At 46.7% G+C, this 12,627-nt stretch overlaps 1 protein-coding gene across 5 annotated transcripts in view; it reads right to left on the bottom strand.

The window, feature by feature from the left end:
- abcc4 (ATP-binding cassette, sub-family C (CFTR/MRP), member 4) overlaps positions 1–12,627 on the bottom strand; it is a 268,298-nt gene that overhangs the window by 196,527 nt on the left and 59,144 nt on the right. The gene's annotated exons all lie outside the window — the stretch shown is intronic.

The raw sequence follows: 12,627 nt of genomic DNA, 5'->3' as shown, positions 1-12,627 counted from the left end.
TCCTCCAGATCCAGCATCATCCTTGTAAATTTTCTCTGGACTCTTTCAACCTTGTTTACATCTTTCCTGTAGGTAGGTGACTAAAACTACACACAATACTCCAAATCAGGCCTCACCAACAAGTCATACAACTTAAAAATAGCATCCTATCTCCTATACTGAGTACATTGATTTACAAAAACCAATGTGCTAAAAGCTTTCTTTACCACCCCATATACCTGTGACACCACTTTCAACAAATTATGGACCTGTGTTCCCAGTTCCCTTTATTCTGCCACAATCCTTTGTTCTACCACACACCATACCATTCACTGTGTAAGACCTACCCTGGTTGGTCCAATCGGTGCAATACCTCATAGTTTCCCCAGTGACATCCCTACTACTGACGTCAGGCTAACAGTTCGTAAGTACAAGGGGTTCACCAGCTGTCCTTATTGAAAAGGAGGCCTACTTTTGTTGTCTCCCACCAACTGTACTCTACAACTGGTTCTCCCCAGTGTCCTCTCTCTTCAGCTCCCGCCAAACAAAAACCTAAGACTAACCTTACTGACCGTCACCAAGAAAACCTCCCGCTAATTGGATGGCACCCATTCCACAACATCCCGTATCTTCAACAGTAACCCAAACAGGCTGAAAGCAGAACAGTAGCTCTCACCAAGCTGCTAAATGAAATACCTACAGCATTACAGCAAAGATGCGAACCAGGGCATTATACTCTATCACAGTCACTCCCTCCCCACCACCACAAATAGTCATGTCCTCATGACTTTGAGACAATTTGTCATCCCATCGTTAATAACATCATTTTCAAAGAAATTATGTGTTATCAGAACCTACCATTTGTAAATGGTAGTGACATATCTCACTAGGGGGATAGTCACAACCCTCAGTTCACCCGGTGCTACACTGTTCAGCCTATCTAAGGGTCTCCTGACTCTTTGAGACCTCCTTTTCCCATCACCTACTTCTTCATTTTCAGACACTCCTTGGGATACTTCTGGCCCATATGGCGAGGCCTCCCCGTCTATCACTCGTGTATTACTCCGTCTATTAATCGTGCTTTCCAGCAACTCCGGCCCCTCTGCCATTGGGCTAAGCTCAGCTTCGTTCCCAGTTACTTTAGAGCCCAGCCCCCCTTTATGGTCGAGCTGCAAACCTGCCTGTCCACAGATATTCCCCCTGATTTCACCTGCCTTGGTGTGAGAAGGGTTGGGAATCTTTTGCTCAATTAGGGAGGAGTTAGCAAAAGGCAGCATATACCACACCCCCATTTCCTCATCCTCCAAGTCCATATCCCATTCCAGGGCGGGGGCCAGTCTAACCTCTTCCGCTGCTGGTCCTTCAGTCTCCCCACGTCGCCACAGAGACCACGTCCAGGTCAGGCTTTGGGTCAACACGCACCTCTTGTCCCAGAGGTAGAAGGTGGTTCCGGTGGGGAATTTTGCCAGGCCCATTCCCATCCTCTATTTTCACCCAGAAAACTGGAACGACTCCCCACTAATTAGGGTGTGGCCACCCAGCATTCAGCCAACTTGTGCTTCCCAGGTAGCCCCAAATTCCTTGAGGACTCGGTCTCCCAGCAGGAGTTGGGAGAACCTCACTGTTATTATACCTCCAGTTATTTCCTTGATTCTGCTTGGTAGCCGAGCAGCTAATTCATAAGACTTTTTCAGCTCCCTTCTCATATCAGACACATACTTCAGATAAATCTTGTGCGGTCGATCTTCCCCACCAGTCCCAAATCAGAGGTTAACGGGTAGCCTTGCTTCATGCCCAATCATCAGATAATACGGCGAGTACGCGGTAACTTCATTCTGGGTACAGTTGTAGCAGTGGACCAGCTGTCCAAGTATTTTAACACTTGTCCTTTTTGCTGATCTCCAAGGTTCCAAACATGTCTAGCAAGGTCCAATTGAACCTCTCAGGCTGAGGATCACCCTGTGGGTGATAAGGCATAGTCCTCAACTTCTCAACTCCAAGTATGCTCAGTAACTCGTGTGAGCCCACTCTCGTAATTCTGTCCCTGATCACTATGTATCCGCCTGGGGAGGACAAAATGAATTTAATACTTCTCCCATAACACTTCGGCCACCCTGGACACCCTCTGATCCTCTGTAGGGAAAGCTTACGCATATCTGGTGTAGCGACCCATAATGAGCAAGAATTCACCATGATGCTGGCATCTGGCTCTACTGACAGGAAATCCATACACACCAGATCAAGTGGTCCTGCACTCTGGAACAACGGAGCAGCCCTGACAGGCAACATCTTCCTCTGTATACATCGAATGCACAACTTGCAGTACTCTTCGACCTCTGGCTTCGTTCGGGGCCAGTAGAACCGGTGTCTGAGCAATCCACAGGTCTTTTCAACCCCCAAATGTCCAGAATCATCATGAACTGACTTCAACATGATCCTCCAATTCTTCTCAAGCAGAACCAGCTGGGAACACTGGGGCCAGTCCGGTGGTGACGTGACCCAGTATGGGATCTGGTTCCTCAACTCCAATCTGGGCCATTCTCTCAGTAGTAGAGACACTGCAGTGTTTCATCTTGCTTGCTTGGGCATGTCCCCTTTCACCATCGCTAATCAAACAGTATCAATACACAGGTCTTCCCAGTACTCAATTCTGTCAACTGCTTTGTCTTCAGAGCAGTCAGGGTGCAGTAAGCTTGTGGAATGGCACCACCAGTAGCTCCCAAATGATCTACCACTCAATTCTGCCCTTGCTTTTCCTCTGCCTCCTGTGATGGAAAACTGGCTCATGGCTTTGACTCCATGGGCAGCAACGCTCTACCACACTCTTTCCCTGTCCAGCCCTTCATGTGCACGTCCGGTCAATACCTTGGCATCAGGCTGAAATCATAGGCAGACAATGCTGCAAAAAAGGTTGATGGCCTGTGGCATCTAATTTCGCTGAGGTCAGGATATATTAATGGGTTATTGTTCGTCCTCACCTTAAATTTCACACCATATATATATATATAGTCACTTAGCTTATTCACCACAGCCCATTTCAATGCCAGGAACTCCAATTTGTGTGTGGGGTAGTTTCACTCAGGGAGTGACAGACTCCAGCTGACAAACACGAGTCTCAACCCTGCGCCCTGATCCTGACACGGAACAACTCCTAAGCCGTCTCTGCTGGCATCTGTATGCAGTACATACGGCAACCAAGGGTCCACAAAAGCCAGCAGAGGTGCTTTCATCGGGATTCCCTTCAGCAACTGAAAGGCCTCTTCACATTTTGCATCCCATCTTTCTCCAAAAGGCTCTGAAGGACTAAGATAATCTTTACCCTCCTCTCCTTTCATCCTCCCTTTCTTCCCCAAACCACACCGAAGCTGATTTAAGAAGGGCGACTCACTTTAGAGTAGTCCTTCACGAATCTCCAACAGTACCTGCAGAACCCAAGGAACGAGTGCTAAGTGTGCAGAGTCTGGGGCCTTGGCCATGTGGTCACTGCCTCTATCTCAGACAGAGCTATAGCTACTCCGTTCCGTGAGACTATATGCCCAACATAGTTGACAGGTGTCTTGCAGAAACAGCACTTGTCCAGAGAAAGTTTTAACTCTTTCAGCTTTCAGGCAGCCCAGCACCTTCAGTAGTCTTGTTTCCTGTTCTTCCAAGGTGAACCTGAACACTATGAGATCATCCAGATACACCAATACCTCAGGCAAGTTCATATCCCCCACAGTTTTCTCCATGACATGCGGGAAAGTCCCAGCGGCTCCTGACAGGCCATGGGGCATCCTTTTGAACTGGAGGAATCCCAGTGGACATATGAACGCCATCTTCTCTATGTTAGCCTCACTCATGGGGATCTGGTAATATCCACTCCTGAAAGTCTATCACACTGAGCCACTTCACACCACTCAGGCAGGACAGCACATCTTCCTTCGATCCTCGGGACTGTATACTGGTTGGGGATTGTATGCCCGTTCAGAGTCAGATAGTCCACACACATCTGTACTTCCCCATTCTTTTTCCAGGCCACCACTATTGGAGACACTTAAGGGGTTCTGGAATCAGTGATGATCCCAGCTTCCTTCAACTTCCGCAGATGCTGCTGAACATCCTCCCCCTCTGCAGGTGCCAGTCACCACGACCTTTACTTGAATGGGGCGTCCTCTGTCACCCAGATGGTGTGGCGAGTGCTCTTGGAACAACTCACATCAGACTCATCAGTAGAAGACATCTTCCACCTTCAACAGCTTCTCTAATAATCTCTTCTTCCAACCTCCAGGTACCGGTGAGTCCCCAAAGTTAAATGACTTTCCTCCTTTCAAAGAGAGTTTCTCCCCGGCTCATCTCACAGGGACACCAGACATGACCATCACCAGGAAGAGGTGTGCCTTTGGCATCCTCCGCCTGATGGCGACCTCCCACTCTGAAGCATTCCTGACACTCAGTGTCATCCTGTTCACCTGTACAACCGAGGGCTTCTGCAGTTCGGGTCTCACCAGTACCCCAACAGGTAAGCATGACTCCCCTTCGTGGTTTTCCGGAGCATCCACCAAGAGGGCCTCGGCATTAGGCATTCCAGAAGATTTGGAGTTTCCCGTCACTCTCGCTACTTCCCCGGGCTGTAGCACAACTGGCTTGGACTGGGTTTACGACACGATCCCTCCTTTATGCTCATCATCCAGCCCAGTGCAGCCATGCACTTCCTCAAAAGCAGTTGGAATACAGGGTAAATGGACAATGTTTTCAGAAAGCTCCCTCCAACTTTCTCCTTGCAGGCTCCCACTAGCCTCCTCACAATAGTATTCGTCCCCACAAGAATTGAAGCTTCGCCCTTCTTGACCGCGCCCAGACAAACCAACACTATTGCATCAAGGATCTCAGCTACTGCCACATCTGCCTCTGAAAACTCCAGCGTCAATGACCAGTAACTACTGTACTAAGACCCCAGACCTCTAGTTCACCGAGTGGTGTCAATGGTAAATACATCAAATACCGGCTGTAAAACGAACAGTGCAGCAGAGTAACCTGAGAGCCGGTGCCAAGTATGGTTCTCCCTCAATCTGTAGCAATACCGCTGGAGCTTGGCCCCACTAAACTTTCAGGAATAGGTTCTTTTGCTTTAGGGTGCTCCTTGATTTATTGCTGGAAATGTGTCTCCCCCCCCCCCCCGAGACGCCAGGCTGTTCCCTCACAGGGTCTCTCTGCTTAGGTACCCGGGGGCTCACATTCCGAGGGTTTTCCTATCCTTCACACTCCGCCTAAGTTGTCCCTCTGCACCACAGTTAGGCAATACTGGTCACCCCCCCCCCCCCACTTCTCAAGGGACCCCTTTCACCTGCACCCCTCTGCTTAGTCCATCCTCTCAGGGGGTCCAACTCCCTGTCAGCTTTAATGTGCGGGATGGGTACACCCGCCAATAACATCCAGGACATCTCAGCCGGAGCTCCTTCACCACTCCCCGGGTGGGTTATCAGTGGTCATCTCAGGGAACTACTGTACCCTGCTGACGGAGGCCTCCCGTTCCTCCACCGTCTTCTCCTCCTCTCTTACTTCTCTGATCAGCTCGACATACGAGGGAGGGGGCACATCTTACGAGACATTTGGAGACCCCAAGCGATCAGGTCCAGAGCCTGGGCACCTTTCGCCTCTTGGTCCATACTTAACTGATTCACCTCAGCCACTTGAACACAAACCTCTAAGCCACAAGCAACTTAGCTGCCTCTCTAGCCGGAAAATGGAGGCAAAAAGTTTCTCCCCTTTTCCTGAAACATGTTTTCAAACCCCATCATAAGCTCCACTGGACCTCCCGATGCACCAAACACATTTTCTAGCGCTTGCAGGTAGCCCACATAGGCAAAGGAGTTCTGAGTCTTTACGGATCTCACTCTGTCAGCAGCCCAGCTTCTCAAACTCTCAGCCAATCAGCCATCAAAGCACTGACACTCATCCAGTATCTGAGAGGTCTGCTCCGCCAAAGGCTCATACTCCTCTTCCCCCTCAGGGGTGGGCTTCACCCCAGAGAACATTCTCAGCTTTCGATAGCATTCTCTCTTCCCCCTCAGCCTGGGCACTGGGCCATTTATTCGCCAGGGAGGTAAGGGTTGATACCAACTCAGAATTCTGACTCCTTGCTGGGGGAATAATTAGACATTGCAAATCAGACCACTCCTTCCCCTCCGCAGAAACGATAGTAACCTGTCTTTGAAAAGTCTACGCCCCCGGCTACAGGAGATTCGGCCCACTCGCCTACATTCCCCTCCTCGCGGAAAATATGGACAGCCTATGGCCCCTCCTCTCCCAGAGCTTCAACAGTACTGGGCAGTTCCACTGCCGTTACGTCAACACTAGCCTGAACTAGAACAAAGTCTTTGCCCGCCATTTTATCAAACCTCCGCTCCATAATCCTAACAGTTCCTACTGCTTTAACGGTACTTAAAATTTGAATTAACAATTTGCCGGGGATATGAATGTCTACCCCACTCAATACTAACACAATTTGTTACCCATGGATTCGCACCACAGCTCAACCCCTGCAGCATCCATAACCACGTATTGTAATCACTTAACCAGACAGCAGCTTAACACAGACTTACACACACAACTCACTGGATCAATGCTCAAGGCAATCACACAGCATCCAATGAAATCGATCCCAGACAATACCCCCACAATGAAACCCACTTGGCAGCACAAGTCTAAGGAAATCACTCCAGTCTCGCCAAACCCGTGAGATTGAGACAGCTCTCTCAACCCAAACGCCGGTTTGTGTGGATGTTGTGTAATCTGCTACCCTGTTACAAATTAGTGCCATGAAATAACAGATTGTACACTGCATACAATTAAAAGAATGATATTTATGAATCTTTAACTTAACTAAAGGGTTAGTAAAGAAAACCAAACAGGAAAGGGCCCATTTTAACTAAACAGTCAAATGTGCTCACCATCCGTCTCAAACAGGTCTCCCACCAGATCGAATGCCACAACTGGTTTTACCCAGCACCTCTCTTCATCTCCCACCAAACAAAAACCCAAGACCAACCTTATTGACCGTCACCATGAAAACCTCCCCCTAACTGGATGGCACACATTCCACATCATCCCGTATCTTCAACAGTAACCCAAACAGGCTGTGCACAGAACAGACGGCTCTTACAGAGCTGCTAAATGAAATACCTACAGCATAACAGTAAAGATGTGAACCAAGGCATTACACCAATTTTGACGGTATCAGAAGTGATCTGGCAAGTGTGGATTTGACAGGCAATGTATAATGAGCACATACAAAAGCTGGATGAAGTCAGCAGGTCGGGCAGCATCCGTTGAAACGAGCAGTCAACATTTCCGGCCAAGACCCTTCGTCAGGACTGAAGGAGGAAGGAGCAGGGGCCCTATAAAAAAGGTGGGGAGGAGGGTGGAAGGTGCCAGGTGAAAAACCAATCAGAGGAAAGATCAAGGGGTGGGGAAGCAGGGAGGGGATAGACTGGAGAGGTGTAGAAGGAATGTAAGGGGAAAGCACTATGGGTAGTAGAAGAAGGCAGAATCATCAGAGAGGTGATAGGCAGCTAGAAGAGGAGGCAGAGTGAGGCAACACTTCACTTTTGAGTCTGGTGGGGTAATCTATTGCATCCGGTGCTCCCGGTGCGGCCTCCTCTACATCGGCAAGACCCGACACAGATTGGGGGACCTCTTCATCGAGCACCTCCGCTCCATCCGCCACAAGAGACAGGACCTCCCTGTTGTCACCCACTTCAACTCTGCTTCACATTCCCATTCAGATATGTCCATACATGGCCTCCTCTACTGCCATGATGAGGACAAACTCAGGTTGGAGCAGCAACACCTCATATACCGTCTGGGTAGTCTCCAGCCCCTTGGTATAAACATAGAATTCTCCAACTTCCAGTAACTCCTTCCCTCTCTCTTCCACCATCCCACTTTCACTCTGCCTCCTCTTCTAGCTGCCTATCACCTCTCTCATGATTCTGCCTTCTTCTACTACCCATAGTGCTTTCCCCTTACATTCCTTCTTCACCTCTCCTGCCTATACCCTCTCTGCTTCCCCTTGATCTTTCCTCTGATTGGTTTTTCACCTGGCACCTTCCACCTTCCCCCCAACCTTCTTTATAGGGCCCCTGGCCCCTCCTTATTCAGTCCTGACGAAGGGTTTCGACCTGAAACATCGACTGCTCCTTTCAACGGATGCTGCCCGACCTGCTGAGTTCATCCAGCTTTTGTACGTGTTGATTTGACCACAGCATCTGCAGTGTACTTTGTGTTTACTAATGTATAATGAGGCCTTCAAAGTGAAATTTTGAGAGAACAAAGCTTGTATATGCCTGTCAGTATAAAAGTTAAAGATAACAAGTGTAGGAAACCTTGGTTTTCAAGAGATATTGAGGCGCTGGTTAGGAGAAAACAGGAGGTGTATATAGCAGGTGTGGGCAAACAGGAACAAATGAGGTACTTATGAAGAACAAGAAATGCAAGAGAAAACTTAAGAAAGAAATCTGGAAGGCTAACGGAAGGCATGAACTTGCTTTAGCAGACAAGATGAAGGAGAATCCCAAGGGATTCTACAGATGAGTTATATACAGGCCTCTGAACAGTAGCCAGGATGTTTTGATAGTCATAGGGAATTTTAATATGCAGATAGATCAGGAAAGTCAGGATGTTGCTGATTTTGCATCCCAAGAGGAAGAATTTGTAGAATGCCTATGAGATAGTTTGTTAGAGCAGTTTGTGATAGATAAAGCCTAACAGGGTATCAGCTATTCTGGATTGGGTGTTGTCTAAATAACCAGATTTAATTTCGGACCTAAGGTAAAGGAAGCCTTAGGAGGCAGTGATCATGATATGATAGAATTCACACAGCAATTTGAGAGGAAGAGCTAAAGTCAGATGTATCAGTATTACAGTGGAGTAAAGGATATTTCAGAGGCATCAGAGGGGAGCTGATCAAAGCTGATTGGAATGGGACACCAGCCGGAATGATGCCAGAGGAGCAATAGCTGAAGTTTCTGGGAGCTATTTGAAAGGCATAGGATAGATATATCCCAAAAAAGTAGCATTCTAAACAACCATGGGCGAGAAGGGAAGTCAAAGCCAACATAAAGCAAAAGAGAGGGCATATAATAAAGAAAAACTTAGTGGGGTTAGAACATTGAAAAGCTTTTAAAAACAAATAGAAGGCAACTAAAAAAGTCAGAAGGAATGAAAAGATGCAATATGAAGTTAAGTTAGCCAATAATATCAAAAAGAACATGAATTTTTTTCAGCTATATAAAGTAAAAGAGGGGCAAGAATAGATATCAGATGGCTGGAAAATGATGCCGAAGAGGTAGTAATGGGGGTGAAGGATATGGCAGATGAATAATAAGTATTTTGTGTCAGTCTTCACTGTGGAAGACAGTAGCAGCTGACAAAGTGCAAGGTTCCTGTTATCAGAAGAAGTGGTATAAATGTGTGAACCAGCAGCAATAAAAGGTGAAGAGTGACCAATGCAGGATGAGAGTGTGTCTGTGAGTTGTGGACTGAGGGGGGGGGGGGCGCACAGGGCATTCAGACAGAGTGTGATGTGCGCTCTGTAGTAGGAGGGTGTTAAGAAATCTGACAGCCTTGGGGAAAAAAGCTATTACTCAGCCTGACGATCTTGGCTATTATCCTGCGGTACCACTTGCCAAACAGCAAGAGATCAGGATGGGAGGGGACTTCAACAATGCTGGGGGCACTGCTTATGCAGTGCTTATAATACTTGCCCTGAACGGGGAGAAAGACCCCAATGATGTCCAGATCCCCTTAAGGTTTCTCTGAGCTTTCTCCCAGATTTGTACCATGAACATACTTGATCCCTCTCATTCAAATGAAGCGAGTAGACCGTGCACATGTGGGGCAACCCATGGGTGAGCCTCCCTGTCTAGAAATGATGTGTTCACTCCTGTTCCTTTCTGAACATTAGTCATTCCTCAATCCATGCCAGCATTTTACCTTCAAACTGACTTGCTCCAACCTTAAAAACCTTGTGTAACACCTCGTCAAAGGTGAGAAAGCACTTGCACAATATCCACTGGTCCTCCCTAATCCACAAAAAAAAACTAACACATTTGTCAAATATGACTTGCCTTTCACGTAAATTTTAATTTCCTCATTATTATTTCCCAAGTGCCCTATACTAGCTTCCTTAACTGCAGATTCTGGCATTTCCCTTACTATCGGTATCAAGCTAACTAACATGCAACTCTCTTTACCTTCTCCCTCCTGTCTGAAATAGTGAGGGAACTATACACAAATTTATGAAATTTTGAAAGGCTGACAACTAATGCAATTGTTGCTTCCAATGTTACCTCATTCAAAACCTTGAGACATGAGTCATCACATCCTGGAAATTTACCAGCTTTACCATTAATTTCTCCAACATTTAAAGAAAAACTAATGTTAGTTAATCTTAGCTCTGTCTTCTCTCAAGACAGATCTTACTGAATGGTGTAGCAGGATCAATGAGCTGGATGGCCTACTCCTGCTCCCATTTCTTAACTTGTGTTGTTCTCCATCATCTGCATGTTTTCTATTCCTTTACATGACAACAAAACACTTCACTTCTCAATCACTACCTTTTTATCCACTATTACATTGCTTGTCTCAGCTTGTAAAGGATCCACATTAACTGCTGCTCCCACTTCCATCTCTACGTATCCACAATATTTACAAGGATAAATAAAAAGGCACACAGAAGCAAAAGTGTAAAAGGCCAAAATTGGGGAGAAGGCACACTGTAAATGTAAAGCCCAACATAAACAAAAGGAACAAGAAGTCATATTCCACCTGAGTAATCTGCAAACTAATGGGATGAATATTGACTTTTCCAATTTTATGTTACCTACCCTTCCAGTTTCCACTTACACCTCCTCTCACCCCTTTCTCCTTCCAATCATTTTCTAGTCCTCCCATTTCTGTCCCCTTTACCTCTCTCCTATCGTCCACCTTCAACACCATCCCCTTCCTTCATACACACTTCATCCACAGGCTTTCTATCACCCGCCCCCCGCCCCCATCTTACACCTGGTTCTAATCCCAGTTGGCATTCACCTCTCCCCTAATGGTTCCCATTATCACCTCCATTGTACATCAGAGTCCAACAATTGTAGCTTTGTGTTCCTGCTTATTATCCTCCAGCGGGTGACCCCATTCCTCTCCCCCTACCTCATGCCATCTGCCTCTTTCTTTCTCTCTGCCTCCATCCGTCATCCACCTCTAACTCCACCCCTCTTCTCCACTCTCCAGCTCAACCTACCTGTTATCCTCTACCACACCTGAGTCCACAAATCACCTGAGCACCACCCCTGCTCTCTTCTTTATACTGTCTATCTCCCCCTTTCCCCCAAACACAAGCATTTGATTTGAAACTTCAACAAACCCCTTCTCCTCAGAGATGCTGCCTGGCCCACTGAGTTCCTCCAGTAGACTGGAGCTCCAGTTCCAGAATCTGTTCTCTCTTGTATCTTCTCAAAGAAAAGAAGTCCCTGCACTGATCCCTCCAGGCACAATATTCAGTCTACACTCACGTGATTGAAAGCTCCAACCCTAACTGACACACTCTTGGTTTTATTTGGCTATATACTACTACATTGCCCCTTTTTGCTAACCCTAACCCTCTCTCTACCATTTAGAGTAAAGCTGTATCTACAATGTTTGTATATCTTAGTTTAACAGGGCCACTTCAAGTAAGTTTGTCCTGATACCAATGAAATCCATTTCCCTGACATCAATCATTCAGTCCAACAATGTCTTATTTACGTTAAGCTAATGAGTGTGCAGCTCAGGTTGTACCTCTGGGATTGTTACAGTTGTAGTTTGCTTTCTAATTTGGACATAAACATCTTAACCCCCTCAAGATATCCTCCTCAGTTCTCTCCATGTGGACAACAAGTTGTGGATTTTTCAGCACTGCCTGCCACATCAAGCTCCTCTCTGGCCCAGAGCTGACCTCCAAGCCTATGGCATGGGCAGAGAATGGAGGTTTCTGGAAATCTTATTTTACATTCCATTACACACCCATAACTTTAATGACCCTTTGAGATGGTCTTGTACCCTTCCCCAAATTTATGCCCCGACCTGTCTTGAAGCTGTTTTGACTTCATTTTGGTTTGGTCTGTTAAAAATCTACTGTAACAGTTAGACCTTACATAGAGAGGGAGTAATTATTCTTGTGAATTCTTTGAAGACAGGTGATCCGCCAATTTTCCACACAAGACCAGAAGACATAGCAGCAGAATTAGGCCATCTGGCCCATTGAGTCTGCTCCGCCATTTTATCATGGCTGATCCATTTTTCCTCTCAGCCCCAAATCTCTTGCCTTCCCCACGATCAACCTAGAATCTATCAACCTCTGCCTTAAATATACATAAAGTTTTACCCTCCATAGCTGCCTGTAGCAACAAATTCCAGATTCACCATTCTTTGGCTAAAGAAATTACTCATCTCCGTTCTAAATGGACACCCCTCTATTCTGAGGCTGTGCCTTCTGCTTAGGAATACTCCCACCATAGGAAATATCCTCTCCACATCAAGGCTGTTCACCATTCAATAGGTTTCAATGAGGTTACCCCTCGTTCTTCTGAATGCCAGTGGCATCAAATGCTTTTCATATGACAAACTGTTCAATCC

The sequence above is a fragment of the Hypanus sabinus genome, chromosome 5 (assembly GCF_030144855.1).
Source record: "Hypanus sabinus isolate sHypSab1 chromosome 5, sHypSab1.hap1, whole genome shotgun sequence".
Classification (NCBI taxonomy): Eukaryota; Metazoa; Chordata; class Chondrichthyes; order Myliobatiformes; family Dasyatidae; genus Hypanus; species Hypanus sabinus.
The sequence above is the reverse complement of the archived record's forward strand: the minus strand, read 5'-3'. Positions and strand labels throughout refer to the sequence as shown.